General features: G+C 34.0%; 2 protein-coding genes across 2 annotated transcripts in view; one reads left to right on the top strand and one right to left on the bottom strand.

The window, feature by feature from the left end:
- Window positions 1-19,188, top strand: part of dbe (KRR1 small subunit processome component homolog dbe) — a 466,431-nt gene that overhangs the window by 116,214 nt on the left and 331,029 nt on the right. The gene's annotated exons all lie outside the window — the stretch shown is intronic.
- Klp54D (Kinesin-like protein at 54D) overlaps window positions 1-19,188 on the bottom strand; it is a 79,894-nt gene that overhangs the window by 60,182 nt on the left and 524 nt on the right. The gene's annotated exons all lie outside the window — the stretch shown is intronic.

The raw sequence follows: 19,188 nt of genomic DNA on the forward strand, positions 1-19,188 counted from the left end.
TCAGTTATTATAATTTTACAGTGACGTCCAGTGAGAGATCGGCAGGACGTGCGTTGCACAAGTGGCACATTATAAAGGGCGATGAATGAACGAATACAAAATATTATAACTTTTGAAAGCGGTGGCAGTTTTCGATGAAGTAGAAAGATTAATCGATCCATAAAAAATGATAACATAACTCTAATGTTGTATTGTAATAACCATTATAATACATATTGTAATGGCCGTTTATCTTACAAGCATTTTTTTTACAACAGATTTCCAAACCAAACTTGATGACTTATTTGCTTATTTGATATATTATTTTTACTTTATGACTTTATGCGGTTAAAATATTTTTTTTGTTGTAAATGTTGCACATTTATTTTTATTTTATTATGGTGTTTGCTCGAATGGGTAACTATCTAATTAAGTATATTGTTCGGTTATTATGAAAATTTGAGATTATGGATTAAAATACATCAATTTGACATGAAATTTAAAAATAACAAATATAATAGTTTTTGATTTATTTTCAGTTAAGACATATACAAAACAGAATTAACTGAAAATGAATTCAATTCTACTTAAAGATGGCTAAAATTATTGAAAGAATGCATTGGCATCGTGTTCTGATATATTCTAAAAGTTTCAAATGTCTAGCTAGTCGGAAAGTTAGTTAAAAATCGATTGCAAGATTTGTACTGGATAAACAACCATCGGACAAATAAGAATACGACCTAATAAAAACGTTGTAAAATATATAGAATCGTTCCGTTAGGTCGAAGACCTTTTGCAATGTTGTACTAATTAATGTTGCCTGCTTAAAAAATACATATAATTAAACCATGACGTACGAAAATCTGAAAATAGACACGGGGAAAATCACAACACACTTTGTTCCGCGGGGTAATGTCCCGCCGTATTCAAATACGCAGTACACAACAGCCTGTCTGTGACGTTACGCGTGGTCAACGGAGGGAAGGGGAGGGCAATTTCACCCTGATTCATTATTTACACCCCTCCCCCGTACCTTCGGCCTTAGTGGAAAGTAAAATCAAACAGTTTACGAACGGACCGCGATATAAAATTATTTTATAGCTGCACAGAGCACGCAACTCGCTTATGCCTCCGGGCGCTGTGTCAAGTTCGTGCATGATGGCTGAAGTTAATTTATTGATTTGGTCTGAACTCCATAATAATGGAAGTTAACAGATCGATGTACAGCTCTGAGAATGAAACACACACGGAATTACCTTGTTTCCAATTTTGCAAAGCAATCATATTAACCAAAAAGCATTAGCGAAAACTTTTAAAATCAGACGCCTGAGCTTTCCAGTACTAAAGTGCGGATTGTTCATCTATATTCGATCTATAGTTAAGTTGGCTTCTGTCGTGTGGAATCCACAGTACGTTTTATACATAAACCGTCTATAGTATACAATATATTTAGAAAGGACATCCATTTATATAATAACAGCATCGACACAGCAAATTCTATTTCGATCATTGCATCTTTCATGGTACCGTCTATGGAAAGTCGACGTTCTCTATCTTATCAGTATTATATTTTCAAAGTTATCAACGGTTTTGTTAACTCACTTACCAACCTACCCAAAATGTTGAGTTTCCATTGTCCATCAAGATTTACGCGAAACTAAGCTTTGTATCATGTTTATTTTTACACGAAACTTCTTCATTCGGCCCTCTTGTTTAAATTTCGATACTTATTTCGCCATCTTTGATCCATTCAATAATTCCTCTTGTTCATTTAAACGCGATATTTCCAAAAAAATGTATAATTAACACGAATTGAATTTCCTTATTGTTCTCATTTCCTATTCTATCCAGGGAACACAGAATTAATGGGAACTGAAATACTTAACGGGTGTGGAGTAACAGGCAACCGATCCCGCTCATTCAATATTATATTGGTGTATTTGAAGGTTGCATCACACACTATTACACGTCTATAATGTGTGTTTCATTTTGGTAAGACACTCACACATTCAAACCCTCCTTCAAAATGTAGCGTATTAGGCTATAGCCTATCTGAACTCTATTTATTAATCTGTTCTGGGGTTCTATCTTAGATTACTCATATTTATACATTTAAATAATAATTCTTAACGCACATAATATATTATACCTATAGGTAGGTACTCATGAGTATATAGGTACCTTGGTACCTATATTATAAAAAAAATTAGGTACTAAAAAGGTTATTTTAATATGTTCTTCTTACTTTCCATCTTGTTAGGCTTTACTAGAAGTATTATAATTTATACATAGAAACTTTGCTGGTTGCAACATATTCTCTCTAATCTATTTTTATACATAATAATGTATAATCAATGTAACTGTTTGTTTTCCAATAAATTAAATTAAATTAAAAAAATATCTAACCATTTCTTTTATTCAACGAATAATTCACAAGATTTAAGAATGTACCATTCTGATTATTGAACATACATAATTTTGAAAAAAACTTACTGAGAAAATATATTAAAACCAATAGAGAAAATCTTTTTGAAAAAAGTAAGCCACCCCGGCAAGGAATCGAACCCTGCATCTCCTGGATTATATATAAAATAATATTAAATATCGTCTAAAAGTAGTAAAGTAAAATTAATATGTGGAGATTTATTTCCCAGAATTACGAGATAAAGAAAGGGGGTACTGTTCGGGGGTCTAGGACGATTTGGTACCGCGAACTGGCCTCCGGCGATTGGCCTCCGGTAATTGGCCGCCGGTACAATCGGACGCCGGCCCAATTGGACGCCGACCCAATTGTACGCCGACCCAATTGGCCTCCGGGAGGATTGGACGCCGCACAGTTGAATTAAGTGCGCAAAGGAATAGACGTACGTTACGATTTGTTGGAGTAAATGAGCAAGTCAGTTTAATATGCTTCTATCTTCTCAGTAGTTGTACCTTATACATTTCGCGCTTGACACATTTTTAATATAGATTGAGAATAATTATTATGCCTTATGATGTTTGTTAAAAGAAAATAATTCTTTCGAGATTTCGTCCGGCACCCAGTACCTAAGTAGTTTATCAATCAAACTACTGAAACATTTATACTTAGCAGATAACTTACTTAATATTTTGTTTGTAATTTCATACTATCTTAAAATACGCATTTATGCGGATATATCGGAGGCCAATCGCCGGAGGCCAGTTCGCGGTGCCAAATCGTCCCATTCCCACTGTTCGGTTATCAGGAATTATACTGGATTATTTGTTAGTTTGGGTTAGTTTAGGTTAGGTTAGGTTAGGTTATGTTTGGTTAGTGAGATACCCGGGGTTCCAGCGGCTAGCTCTGGTGTCCATTGAACCCCGGATTCACAAAAAAAAAAAATTAAACGGTTGGAGTATAAATAAAACTCGGTCTTTCGTGTTCGTGACATGGTCTTATATTTTCTTATGATTTTTAGTTTCACAAATTTATATCTGGGTTTTTACGATTATAGTCGCAGGTCCTATCCTATTGAAAAAGGGACGCTTACTAACTCTTTTTTTTTCTTTTTCAAACTTCGCGTACCCACGCCATTCTACAAAAAGGACTCTCGTGATTGGCCAAATTTTATCGCATGATTTTGATTTGACGAATCACGAGGACCACCTCGGCGCAGGCGCGCAGATATTTCGACGTAGCCGGCAAGTGCGGCAAAATTTATTATTTTTGAATCCTTATATTTAGTCTTAAAATTATCTCTTTCATCCATCATCATTTTTACTTTTTAAATTAAATTAAATTTATCTTAATTACACCTCCGCCCAATATGCGATTTTCACACACCGGACGAAGGCCTTTACCTATGAATAAAAAAAAATACTTACGTGGTTGAGCAAGGAAACAGATTAGATGTTTTACGAAGCCGTTTCTAGAGGTCAGGGTTACGTTTCGACTTGATAGCTACTAAATGATTATTTTACACCGGGAGAAGCCCGCCTGTAACAGGGGTGTATCATTAGGTTAACCTAAAAAATAATCCAATTTATCGGCTATTTTCAAAATTTGTTTTCCGGTGTATTCCTGATAACCGAACAGTACCAGAAAGGGATACCCATGTAATATATGTACCTTCTAAATAATTTTACACATAATATATACACTATAAATAATATTTGGAAAATTCCAATGGATTGTTCTAACATGTTATATAAAAAGCAACTCATATTTAGCTAATATCAATCAAATTTATTCATAACTGAATCTATGAACAAAGATTCACTAGATATAACTGTGAGATCCTTATTAGACTTGTAATTTTGTGTTATTTTGGAGCAATAAAAATAACGGAAACGTGTTGGAGTATTAATAAAATTGTAACTCTTAAATAAATATTGAGGGAAGTTGGCGTATACCTACATTAAAATCATTACTATGAAAAATCTATAGGCCAGGGTCGGCGAACCTTTTCATGTACGCGTGCCAAAATTTCCCAAATATTATTTTTCAACTGTCTGACATGCCGAGCAGTTTTTCATGAGGAAAAAAAAAGTTTTTAAAAAATCTTTTAAAAATGATGTTCTAGATACCACTCACAGAACATAGTACACGTATAGCTCTATCACCTTTTTCAATTAATGCCATACATTTAGGTCCACTAATTTTGAAACAGTCTGCCAGAATTACTACTACTAGCTTCACCAAGTTTTTGTTTCTTATTTGCTGCAGTCATTTTTTGTGGGTAGAAATGAAATTGTTTGTTATTGTATTTTTTAGTTTGGTTTTTATCGTACAAATTGACACGAGAATTGCTCCGATCAGACGAGGCATTCTCTCACTACAGTGGTCTCAAGCATTGTGAATCGATCAAAATTTGAGGTTCGCGACGCAACATCCTACGCCGCATGATGAGGTTGGTGTGATAATATTATATGTGATGCATAAAGTCTAAGAACTGACCTGTGCAATTATATATTTACATCAAACTTAATGCTTATTCTCGAAGAGTATTTGCATGCTATTTTTTTATACAATTCGATCTGTCATTTATTATTATTATAGGTATTTTTTTCTCTTCAAACGCGTGCCATGCCAAATCATCTCGCGTGGCATGCGTGCCATAGGTTCGCCGCCACTGTTTTCAATGCCTTACTAAACGATAATGCTTCGGTATGAAAAACAGACGTTAAACGAGCTTTTACGTACGATCCACAAATAATAATAAATTAAATATCATTGTGTCTATACTGGGGATATTGCTGTAATAAAACGGCAATAATGTAACAAGTCAAAAACACACTTCCGGAACGTTCAAAGGAATAGTGAATCGCTCAATAGTTTAATAATACATTGATGTTTCTTTCAGTAATATTTATGAAAGTCCCGCTATTATAGTGAATCACTAAAACCAGTGGTAATAGCAGAACTTTAGGACAATATTCCGTAAATCGTATACGTAGATACCGAAAGAAAATATTTTATTTTATATACTTATTACTAGATTGAGAACACTGCCTCGCACGTGGTCGCTGCATTGATCAATATACATTTATCTCACTTAACAAAACAACAATAATGACTAATAATTAACTATTTTTTTAATTCAACGAATAACCAAGGTTTAATAAAGGAACATTCTAATTATTGAACATAATATACTCGTATCATTTTGAAAACACTTCTAAGAAAATATATTATAACCAATAGAAAGAATCTTTTTTGAAAAAATTAAGACAGCAGGATCGAAGCTCTGCATCTCTCAGGTTTCGCGCCCATGCACATATACCACTATGCTATAGGCGTCATACTTAATAGCGACAAATTTTAACTAATGGCTCTTAATTATCTCTGGAGCGCTTTCCAAATTGAGTTACTGTCGGCGATCGTCTTTTGTATTTTAAATCAAAGTAGGTTTTATTTTAATTACTAACCGACGTCACGGATCACTGCAAGATTTTTTGTTGTAACTTGCTTGAACTTGCTAATAATTTTAATTAACTATTTTTTTATTCAACGAATAATTCACAAGGTTTAAGAATGTAACATTCTAATTATTGAACATACATAATTTTGAAAACACTTATGAGAAAATGTATTATAACCAACAGAAAAAAATCTTTTATGAAAAAAGTAAGACACCCGGCAGGATCGAACCTACATCTCTCGGGTTTCGCACCCATGCACATAGACGGACTCAGTGGCGAAGGGTGGAGGTAGGCTGTTAAGATCCGACATAAATAATGGACATTAAACTTTGTCAGTCATTCGTATCTGTTTTTATTGAACTAAGACTACAATATACAGATGGTGTTGGTGAGTTTTTAACAATCAATTAAACCTTGCCTGAACTAAACCATAATCGTTTTGGTATGTTATGGGCGATTTGACAAAATAGTGCACACTTTTTCATTCATACTTATTTGTTTTCGATAAAGTAAGAATACATAATATTACATAATTATGCAAACATTTTGTTGGATAGTTTATTAAAATTCATTAAGCCCTGCCTAGACCATACCATAGTAGATAAACAATATTATTATATCTATAAAATCTCCATACTTATGTATGAATTAATTGCCTAATTTTAGATATTTTATAGATATCCGAGTATTTTTGACTATTATCTATTAAGGCTTGGTTTTCGCAGTGTTTAATTGAATTGAAAAAATCTAACCAACACCATCTGTAAATTGTAGGCTTAGTTCAATGAAAACATATACATATAACTGATAAAGTTTATTGTGCACTATTTATATCGGATTTTAACAGCCTACCTCCACCCTTCGCCACTCATAGACCACTATGCTATAGCTGTCATACTTAATTGTGACAAATTTTAACTAATGGCTCTTAAAATTCTCTGTTCTGCCTATTCTCAAAGCCAAACCTGGCGTTATGAGGTGTCCCTGGGTAAAATGCCGAATTTAAGCTTTCGAGACGTGGCTGTATAGACGCATCCTCAAAATTCCTTGAACTGACCGGGTGACAAATGTTCAAGTTCGCAATCCAATGGAGAAGGACCGAGAAGTTCTAAGTAGTATCAAAACCAGGAACTACAGTACCTCGGCCACATTAACAGAGGACAAAAGTGCAACATTCCCCAACTTGTCATTCAAGGAAAGATCAATGGTAAGCGTAGCAGAAGACGGCGCCGTATTTCGTGGTTTAATAACCTCCGTGATTGGTACGAGTGCAGCTCCACTGAACTATTCCACTAGCAGACGACAAATCTAAGATCGCCTTGATGGTGGACGACCTCGGGCTACTTGGGAAAATTTTGCTGTATGGTAAACCGCCATTACAACATGTATTGCAATACAGCAATAGTAATATTGTCACGATTTTTTTAATCTCGATTATTTTTTCAACAAAGATGTCGATATTAATTTCTAATGAAGCGACCGAATCGTCTGATTCATGGAAAAAAAACGCTACTACTCTCAAAAGATATTTATAATGTACCACTCCTATGCAATGCATGACCTGCCTACCCCCACGGGACGCCACTGCGCCGTGTGTTGTCCATATGCGACAACTAATGGGCAGACATGGTCGAAGAAGAAAGAAAACAAAAAAAATATGAATCGTAGAGGTAGTATTTACATGAAATTATTTCGGCAATGTGGCTAATCAGTGAAATTAATCTGGTCGAGTCAGAATAGAATTTTTGCGAAAACATAAAATAATATGAAAACTACAAAAAAATCCACGTGTTATTTTCTCGAATTTGATGACGTATTATATAAATGATTTTCGCAGACTTTTCTTGGGAATCGTGTGGCCATTTTTATTTATTTACGACCTTAACCGAACCGTAAAGGTCAACGAGGGGTCAGTTTTTTTCATAATCACTTCATTCTCTTGGTACCGTTTAGATGGCTTCAACTGTAAGCTAAGCCATTAGGAATGGGAAATATTTGTTACTTGAAATTTTCTAGTGATTATCATCATCAGACTGGATGGATCCACTGGTGAATGAATGTCTCTAGTATTATTAGTTTAATTAAATAATAGGCAAATTTTATCTTTTTTCTTCAAGTTATATCTGGAAACCATTCACGAAGTATAAATTGGTAAAGGTTTCAAATTGATAGCATTATTAACAAAAAATAATGGTTTGCTTGGATTGATACAATACCGAATGAAAATGTCAATACCGGTTTTTCGGTATTACTTATTGAATACCGGTATTTCTAAAACAATAAAATTTTCTTAAACAGAAGTAGAATAAGCATCAATAAATATCTTTTTAAAATATTATTTTATAGCAAAAACCTACAGACCTACGTACATTGTTTTATTATGTTGATATTTAAAAATATGTTTTGATATTATAATTGTAGAACTAGTGATTTTTTTTACAAATAATTTGAATATATTGATAATTTTAACCAAAGCCTTCAAAAGTTCATCAAGTGCAAATAAGTCCGGCTGTAGGAAAAGCTTCTTAAATTCAACGCCTGTACAGTCATCAATACTTATAGAATAATTGAACATTTTCGTCACGGATATTTTCTATTTCGAAAGAATATTTTGATAATTCATCGCGATAATTATACTTATATAATATTTGATAAAATTTGTTTTATTATTTTTTCACCTCTGTTAGATTCACTCAATATATTTGCATTTTAGCAGCACATAACTTATAATTCATTTTCAAAAACGTAAATGAGTGTGCTTTCTTAATACCGAAAATTCCGGTATTTTGGATTTAAAAAATCGGTATTTCGGTATTGATAAATATTGAAATACCGGTTTTGAAATACCGGTATTAAAATTCCTACTCCTATCCGAGCTAACTCTGAAGAGTTGGACGCGGTCCGAGTAGCTCGGATAGGAGTAATTAGTATGAAGCTGTCCAAGTGTACTCGGATCGTGTCAACGCGGCTTAAACGGTCATAAGGATACTTTAAAACTCGCTTAAATGGACTCGTAACGTTCGGTGGATGTACATGGCAATAAATAACTAGAGACTGAGAAAAATGAAAGGAGTTAGAGAAGCTCTTCATCCAGCAGTGGATCGACTCCGACTGATGATGATATATGCGGTAAGTCGTGTCCGGAAACTTGTACGTATGCAGTTCGCCGTATCACTGAAATGTTGTATCGGAAATAAATGGCCGTATATTAAAGATTAAAGATCGTCCAACCTCTTTGGGTCGTATATTAATGACATAAAATTCATATTATCTAAATAAATCACGATTCTTGTCGGTTTACACTTTACAGGAAGCCAGTAGCAAATTTTGAGAATAGCCAATATACTGGATTATTTGTTAGGTTAGGTTAGAGAGCTTTGAGAGAAAGATTCTGAGGCGATATACGGACCCATGAATGATGGTGAGGAGTGGAGAATTAGGTACAATACGGAACTATACCGCTTATACCAAGATTCAAAACTCTCCACCTACATAAAACTCTAGAGGCTAAACTGGGCAGGCCATGTCCAGCGCATGCCTGAGTCACGGATACCGAAGAAGATCCTCGACGGAAACCCAGGGGGGAAAGGCCAGTGGGAAAGCCACGTACACGATGGTGTGATAACATTACAAAATATGCCAACCAGCTGCTAAAAATCAGGAACTGGAAAAGACGTGTGGAGGACCGTTCCGGCTGGAGGACGACGGTGAAGGAGGCCAGGGCTCGACTTGAGCTGTAGCGCCATCGAAGAAGAAGAAGGTTAGGTTAGGTTAGGTTTTCATTCTTGAATTCATGAATTTTTCCAAAATCAAATATGAAAATTGGATTAATGTTCATATTGAATCTAATAAAATTGGAGACCGTATAGTATACGGTCATCTCTTTCCGACAAGAAAGCTCACAGTGAACTGTGCCACGGTGGAGTGTTTTACGTAGAATTTACATGTTACCACTGTAAGTATATCCATATTACACACTTTAGTTGTTTACCAACGTTTTCTATCAAAACTCTTTATAAGATAATTATTGATAGAATAAATATGTACACACAGAAAGTTTTCATGCATGGTTTCCGTTCCTGCTGTGGCCTAAATCACATCATCATTAGTGAGAGGTCAATTTAACCAGAACACTGTATCAATTAATCTAAATTGTTAATATTTCACAAACAGCATTAAGGTTATTTTTTACCCTTGTAGATAGAAAAGTTTGACCCTAATAATGTATTTGGTTTCCGATATAATTGCCTTTAAATTGGTATCGAAGCTCTATCGACGAGCTTTAATCTCATTGCATGCTTTTTAAAAATGAGAACCTATAAATATTAAATTTTCTCATGTCTTTAAAATATTCCACATCGCAAATCAGAATGCAAACGAAATTAAGTAAGTGGTTTTAGTTAATTTAATATGTAAACGTTTCTTGGGATCGTGATGTTTGACTGACTCGGCATTGAACTTGTGGTTTAAAATGTTATGGAAAAGTGTATGTAATTTTCCACCAATTATGTAGTAATTTTCACCAATTTTCACTTCAAGGTATTTAAATGGGTTTCGTTCGAAAACTATGACTCAACATGTCTGAATAGAAACTAGATTACACGCATACAATGGGCGGGCAGTCTAGTAAACTTTAAATATTGTCATAATAATATTATGACGAACTAGGGGATTCATCACGTTTGTTGGCTGTTTTGTGGTAGAAACGTATATATTCTGATATAATTATGTCACACATTTTTTCGGGTTTGGCAGTAAATTGTCTTTATGGCCCCCACAAGACGGGGCTGACAGGGCTCTATCCTGGGGGACGGGGTTAGAAGGGGCCCGGCGTGGCAGGTCAATCAGTTAAGTGAGATAAACACCCACCACAAATTTGCTATAATACTAAAAAAAAGTTACTATTTAACTAATTACTTTTAGTGTGTTTCCTGAATAATAAAAATTACTATTTATCCAACATGGTGAAATGTCGTATGGTACTTGGCTATCACAAAAGGGGGTCGCGATCAGTGTTTTATAATATAAGTGTCGACAATTATTCAAGCGGATTTATTTGAAAAAACCAAAATTCGCTAAAAATACACGGAATACGCTTTATTTTACACGGAACCCTGGAGTTCCACGGAATATCATTGAGGAAATATTACTGTAGAACATTACACTGCCATTAACCTTAGCGATAGGTAGGGGGGCCGCCAAACATCTTGGCCTGAGGGCCCGCTTCAGGATGTGGAGGCCATGATTGTCTTTTCCCGAAAGATTTTTTTTTAGATTCCACTATACTACTTTAGAAATATTATGTAGATCAGTGGCGAAGGATGACTTTTAGAATGAGGTAATCTGTGAAGATCTGAGAAAAAAAGCACACTTGTCAGGTATACTTACGGGAAATGAGTAGATAATACAATACTACTACTAATGACAACGACACATTAATTCAATGAAACTTCAAAAACTCACTGACGACTAGGGATTCCAATCCCGGGATCCCGAATCCCGAGATCCCGGGATCCCGAGCTATTTTCGATACCTTTGAATCCCGGGATTGATAAACATAATCCCGGGATTTCGGGATAGACTTTTTTATCAATTTTTATGGAAAATAAAATAAAAGTGAAAATATAACAGAAAAAATACTTTTAATAAAATTAATAATAATATTTTTAATAATAACTACATTAGAAATAAACTGAGTTTGAATGAAGATTGATTTATACCCATGTGTAAGTTGCCGATTCATTTTATTTTTTCACATAAATTATTAAAAATGGAAAGATTAGAAAAAACAATGCTTCGCACTTTTAACAAAGTAATTCCATCATGATATCATACGTTTTACGGCAGTTTCATATTTGGCTGACTTATTAGATTTATGAAGCGGAAAGGCCATAAGTACGCCATGATTATTTACTTTACTATATTATATGTCGCTAATCCATTCATTATGTCTTTACTATCAGAAACAGCAATCTCCTATTAAATTCACATTATTATTTATATTACAATATTATTTACTCCGTTAAACTTGTGTATTTCCAAGATTGAACGTATACAATATTAACAATAAATGTCTTAAATAGTATAAATTATACTAGATTTATTTTTGACCGATTTTATCAATGTTATTTGTAAATATGAAAATTTTGTATTAACAATGGAAAAAATGCCAATCCCGGGACCAGTCCCGGGATCCCGGGATTATCAAATTGTAATCCCGAAATCCCGGGATCAGAATTCTGGCTCGGGATTGGATTCCCTGCTGACGACATAAAATTGAGCAATGAGTTTAAATTACGTATTTTTCAAAACATTTATACACATCAAAAATCATTTTGGACAAAGTGAAGTCATGACAACAATATTATTCGCGAAGGTTTTAGGCTCGATAGACTGACTGATTGTATTTCTAATTTACTTACCTAAGGAATTTTCTCCTATCTTTCCCTTATATTCCGGCGGTTTTATTACTATTTTATTTTGACATGAATACTATACGGCCATATATTTCCGATACAATACCTCACGCTGAACTTCGATACGGCCAACGACATACGCACAAACTTCCGGGCACGTCTTCATATAAGATTGTAAAGAAATCGTCCTTTTAATATATTGTATCAAGATATTAATAATTACTAAGCATGTAGTAGGTAATTCAAATTGTAAGAAATATGAACCGTTACACAAATAATTATATGACTGCGGTCGATTTTTGACAATATTTAGATTGTTAGTTCTATAAATCGCCGCCCGGATATCCTCAGATCTTTTGTTATAGAAACAAACAAACTTAAAGAAAGTTTTGTTCACAACATTTCAATTCAACGGCAGAGGGGTGAATAGTTAATAAACTTTATTCACCTTGGTTGTAGGTTTTACTTCAAACTCAAGGGTTGATAATTTTATACTTTTCTTTAAATCTATTTCCGCTGTCATAAAGCAAGGGAAGATTTTCTTGGCTGTAGGTACTTCGTATATTTGCAAGGGGATAAGTTTTTTCTATGTCGGGAACTATAAATTGTAGAGTTTCAAAACTTTTAAACTATTTTGTTAACGAAAGTAAAGATTGTAACATGAAATGAATGAAATAAAAACATAAACTTATTTTAGATAGGCATATTTAGAAATAATGATCTCAGCCAATTTGACTTTCAAATATTTAAAAGTGAGGGAGACCTTTTGGCGCTGCAGCCTAGGGTGGATATTCAAGCAAACTCTTCCATTCCTCTCGTTTTTTTCAATCCCATTAGTTGTAACTAGGGATTCCAATCCTGGGATCCCGAGCTATTTTCGATACCTATGAATCCCGGGATTGGTAAACATAATCCCGTAGATTTCGGGATTGATTTTTTTATCAATTTTTATGGAAAATAAAATAAAAACGAAAATATAACAGAAAAAATACTTTTTAATAACAAATAACTAAATTAGAAATAAACTGAGTTTGAATGAAGTTTGATTTATACCCATATGTAAGTTGCCGATTCATTTTATTTTTTCACATAAAGTAATAAAAATGAGAAAGATTGGAAAAAAACAATGCTTCGCACTTTTAACAATATGATCTCATACGTTTTACGGCAGTTTTATATTTGGCTAACTAATTAGATTTATGAAGCGAAAAGGTCATATACCACGATTTGCCTTACTATTTTTAATCTCGCTAACCCATTCATTAAGTATTTACTATCAGAAACAGCAAATTCATATGAAATTCACATTATTATTTATATTACAATATTATTTACTCCATTAAACTTATGTATTTTTAAGATTGAACGTACACAATATTAACGATAAAAATGTCTTAAATAGTATAAATTATACTAGATTTATTTTTGACCGATTTTATCAATGTTATTTCTAAATATAAAAAAAATATATTAAATATGGAAAAAATGCAAATCCCGGGACCAGTACCGGGATCCTGGGATTGTCAAATTGTAATCCCAAAATCCCGGGATCAGAATTTTGGGTCGGGATTGGATTCCCTAGTTGTAACTCACTTGTAACGCAAGTTTTTCTGTAAGCCATCGTGCTACCGAAGTCATAGTTTTCCTTATAGTGTAATCAGGGCTCGAAATGGACCGGAGCGCACCAGAGCGCTGTTCCGGTTCGTGGAATCGGTAAAATTATCGCTCCGTCTTGTGGAAAAAATAATTCGACCGTATGAGCTAGTGAAGCCATATAACAAAAAAATCTAAACTAATTTTTGTAAAATACACTGAAAGCGCTCCGGTTCGTAAACTTTTCTATTTCGAGCGCTGGGTGCACTTGCTTTTCTCTCCACCACCCTCCACGTCTCCACACTCGTTATGCAGGCGTATACCGTGGCGTAACGAACGTTAGGCGCTCTTCAAATTTGTGCCGAAAGTATCACAGGAGCAACTTCCCAAGACCTTGGTTGGCGTGCACTAGAGTGTGCGTGATTCCTGCTTCGATATAATGTATTACGGTCAATTCTCGATGAGAAAATACCTTCTCATTCGCCGTCAAATGCCGCAAACCTTTTAAAAGCTGAGAATTTTTTCCTCATAGATACCATGTCGCAATGGTCAACCGGTCCAACTAATGGTCGGACCAACTTGAGAAGCTCTTCCGTTTCCACTGACATATGGGGGCACTCCTAGAGGATGTGATCGGCATCCTGAAATTCGCCACATAAGCAAGTCGAAGATTCTATTAGGCCGAGCTGACAGAGCTTGATGGCAAAACCATCGCTGGGTGTACTAGACGTGAGGCACGTTTTTAGGGCTCGATCATGAATTATATCAATTATAAACGTTGGATTTTTAACCAGAGACGTCCCTAAACAAAATGCCGCCCCTAGGCAGCGCCAAAATGCCGCCACATTTTTTTATACAATATTTTTATCATCCTTTCATGACTCCAATATCTAAGAAATGTGTTGTATGAATACATTACTAACAAGATGTATCCCACTAAATGCCATTCCTGCTTCAATAGACAAGTAATAGGTATTGCAAGTCCACGGTTTCAGATACATTTAAAAATACGCCTGACAACTTCCAAAACTCGTGAGTGACTAGCAAACATTTTACACAAAATTGAGTAATTATGTACCTACCTATAATTCTAATATAATTCTCAAATCTGCACGTGGTATTGCTGTTCACCAAAGACGTGACGTCCAAGGAAAACGGAAGTAAACTAGACATCCCGAACCCAACAAAACATTATAGTCATATTAAAAGATTTATAGTAATTAATACATTTTGTTTCCAACCAGTGAGATGAACTTTTTAATGGAAAGATATTTCCGTTATTATTTAGTTTAGATGGCTATTTCTATATACCTAATGATTCTTCTCGATTTACCGCCCTTTTCGGGTAACTGCCGCCCCCAAGCGACGCTCAATCTGCCTACCCCCACGGCACGTCATTGTTCTTAACAGTTTTGATAAATTTAATGACATCAGACTCATCGAATAGTGTATAGAGCCCCAGATTGAAAAGTCTAAAGTAAATGTGTAGATCCAAAATATTTAACACAAAATATTTTAATATGAAAATAATCCAAAAAACTACTTTTTTTATTCAATGAATAATTCACAAGACTTGAGAATATAACATTCTTTATTACATTACATTAAGACAACTAATTACAAAATAAAAAGAACTTTTTATATACCACGTTTTAAAATTTTCTGTTGAATCATATAAACTTGACAATTCTATGTATTAATAATTTAGGACAAATAAGGCAATTGTCAACAAATCATTTTTTTGCTATTTTGCAACAAACAAACAAATATAGAATACTGAAATGTCATTTTGATTTCCATAGTAACGCACGTAGGTATATATTAATAATTAAGTTGCTAGGACCACCCCCTTAGCAACCAATAATAGTGGATTGAATTACGGATTTCTTCCGAAATAACTTTTCATAGAAAACAGAATTAACTGAAATTGAATTCAATTCAATTAAAGATGGCTAAAAGTATTAAAAGAATGCATTGGCATCGTGTTCTGATATATTCTAAAAGTTTCAAATGTCTACCTAGTCGGGAAGTTAGTTAAAAATCGATTGCAAGATTTGTACTGGATAAACAACCACCGGACAAACAAGAATACTAGCTAAGAAAAGCGTGGTAAAATTGAACGAGATCATGACGTCAGTTAGGAATCAAGGTAAGTAACAGGTAGGTACCTTTATTCAAACTATAAAAGTCGATTGCCGATATTAACGCAATTTGAGCAGCGATTTAGTTGTATGAAACTAGTATAGTACATTGGTCGAAATCCAATGGATGTGTATTATGTTTATTTATGAGTGTTTTCAAGTCATATGTGAAAATAATCGTTTTTTACGTCCTACGTTCATGATATTTCCAAATTGTGATAGGTAAGTAATTATGATTTTTATGGTGTCAACTAGATAGGTATACTAATATAGTACCTACTCATGTTTATGGGTCAATTGATAAATCAATTTCCCATGGAGTGTCCATTATAGTAATTATTTCGATGTCGTATAACCATCAAGTTGATCAAAGTCAAGGAATGCAACCATAGTATAATATACTGCAGACCTACTGTAATATACTTAGTACACCTACTGCTAATGGAGTTTTCAATCAATTAGACGAATACCAGTTCAAAGTATTGATTTCAAATGACCTGTAAATGAAGAAGGCGTATGAGGAGTACGGCGAATAATGAATTGTACAAACTATAAACAAGGATCCTCGATTCTCCACACACAGCGGCGATTTTATTTGACGCAGATAACGAAATCGATTTGCCAGAAAATCTAAAAGTGAGCCCTGAAATACGTTACATCACTTACGTATACAATTATTAAATTATACTAAAATCTTAAAAAAGATAACTAGGAATTTATTTCTAACAAATTAATTTAGTATATTAAACAAAGCATATCCTGCAACTAATTTAATGTTAAATGGACCATTAACCACGCAAACAGATATTATGCACTTGTCAGCGTTGCCAGACCTTTAACAACAATTATATTGACAGCCTAACAACGCATAGTTCAATATTAAATTTATAATGTTTATTTCTATAAGATAACTCAAACATGACACAACACAAACTACAAAACTCTCAACTAGTACCAATATAATAATATTAAAAAATATTTTTCCCCGACACTCGCCTACTTGTACTACATGGCTGAAGATTTTTCTTCCCGAAGAGTGTCATTAGTAATTCCGATTTTATAAACTCAATAGAACATATTATTCTGTTTCTTGCATCTAACAATTTTAAATTCATTTGAGAAAATACCCGTTCGGTATAGCAATTAGATATTGCTATGCTTAAATTAAATGAAATTAGCTAGAAAATATGTTTAGTCTCTCAACAAAATAAACCACTAATATTATTATGTGTCATAAGTCATCGCTATGTTCAAGACTAATAATTATTATTATTAGTTTTAGGGAAGTCATTATAGGAAAGAGACTCGTGGAAAGACCGGGACATAGGTGTGGAGGAACGCCATTGAGTATACTTTTACAAAACTAAAGTGTAGTACTTGTCCATTATTAAGCATATTTTTTTAGGAATCTTCTTTCGACCATGTCCGATCCTAATAGGATCATATGGGCCTCCACAGAGTAGAGGTTTGTATTGACAGATTTTGTTTTTTACGAGAAATGGATGTCAGCCACTTGCTCAACCTATTAGGCCCATACCCTGACACCCACAAATTGAAAAACAATATGTGTACATGCCAGACCCAGGATTCGAACCTGGGACCCCCGGCGTTGTAGTCCAACGCATAAGCCACGCGGCCACCGTGGTACATATTATTTTAACATACATAATTAGAAAACATCTCCTGCATATAAGTACCGATTAGAAGAAAAAAATATGACACCCGACGGAACCTTAACTTGTAACCGCTGGATTCGCGCCAGTGTGTTTTTCCAATTAAACTACACGCATCCTACTTAATTACGATAATTTTAACTAGTAGTTCTTACAAGAAATGCTAATCAACTGTGTTACAATGTTCGCTGTCGGTTTTTGTATATTAAATTAAGGGAGTTGTCAATTAATTCCTTAATTACTAACCGACGTCACGGATCACTCAAATATTTAGTTTTTGTACTACTTAGACTTGCTAATAATTTAATAAACTATTTTTTCTTATTATTCAACGAATAAGATGGAATATTTGAGAATGCAAGGCCAGGTGACCGTTGCAAATACAGTAACCAATATGGACGACGCTAAATAATTTGTTCGCGAGCCTAATACATAATATTATTTCGCATTTACAGTTACGGCTTGCCAATGAGTACCTGGCTTAACATTCTATATATTGAACATGCATAATTTGAAAACATCTCAAGCATATACCTACTATAAAAAATATGTACGCGCGTTGGAAGTTATACTTCTTTAGCGTAACAAAACAAAATATTATTGCAGAATGTACCTGCTTTGGAAGAAAAAAATCTCAAAACCTGTGTTTGAAAAATTTAGCAAACCTCTATTTCGACCATCTTTGCTTAAACAGATGACTGTACAACTATATTCGTTAACAATAATAATTCATTACAAATCAAAAGTAAAACATAGCCTATACCCTATTTAATGGTTTAACTGAAACGTGATATTGGCTTTTGTGATGAAACATAATAATTATTTTTATTGTCTTCAATTATCATAAACCGCTAATACATAAATTGACATGGGATATACGACAAATATTATCCTAAACTGTAAAAATATGTATTTTTGTGTATGAAGTGTCTAAATATTGTAAATTTACAACGTACCATTGTTTGAATTATTTACCAACTCAATATTCACAAAGTTTATTTATTTATTGATATATAATTTTACTCATAAATAAAAGTTGTAACATTCAGTTTTTACCCAGCCGGCCCAAGCCACAGTACCGGTCAATATCACAGCTGAAAATTACAAACCTTCAGCATTTAGAACACCTGAACGTCGCCGTGCAAAATAAATTATGTTGCATCGGCGGGCAAAACTTTCGTCCCACTCCAAATTAATGCGTTACATTTGCGCGCGCAACTTCGTCCCACGCCAAAAATACACTCTGATATTCTGTTTTCCCAAACGCGCCTAAAGAAGTATAACTTCAAAAACAAATTATGTATGTTCAATAATACATAGAATGTTACATTTTTAAATTTTGTGTCTTATTCGTTGAATAAAAAAATAATTTATTACACATTATTTAATGAAGTCCTCGTGATTACCGACGACAATTGTTAATGTAAATCCATCAATGAAGCTTAGTGACGACCTTAGCATTGCGGATTAATTTAGCTATTAAATGGTACAATAGAGTGATAG

This window comes from Rhyacophila brunnea, unplaced genomic scaffold (assembly GCF_057557595.1).
Source record: "Rhyacophila brunnea isolate RB1 unplaced genomic scaffold, BYU_Rbru_1.0 scaffold_17, whole genome shotgun sequence".
In the NCBI taxonomy this organism is placed as follows: Eukaryota; Metazoa; Arthropoda; class Insecta; order Trichoptera; family Rhyacophilidae; genus Rhyacophila; species Rhyacophila brunnea.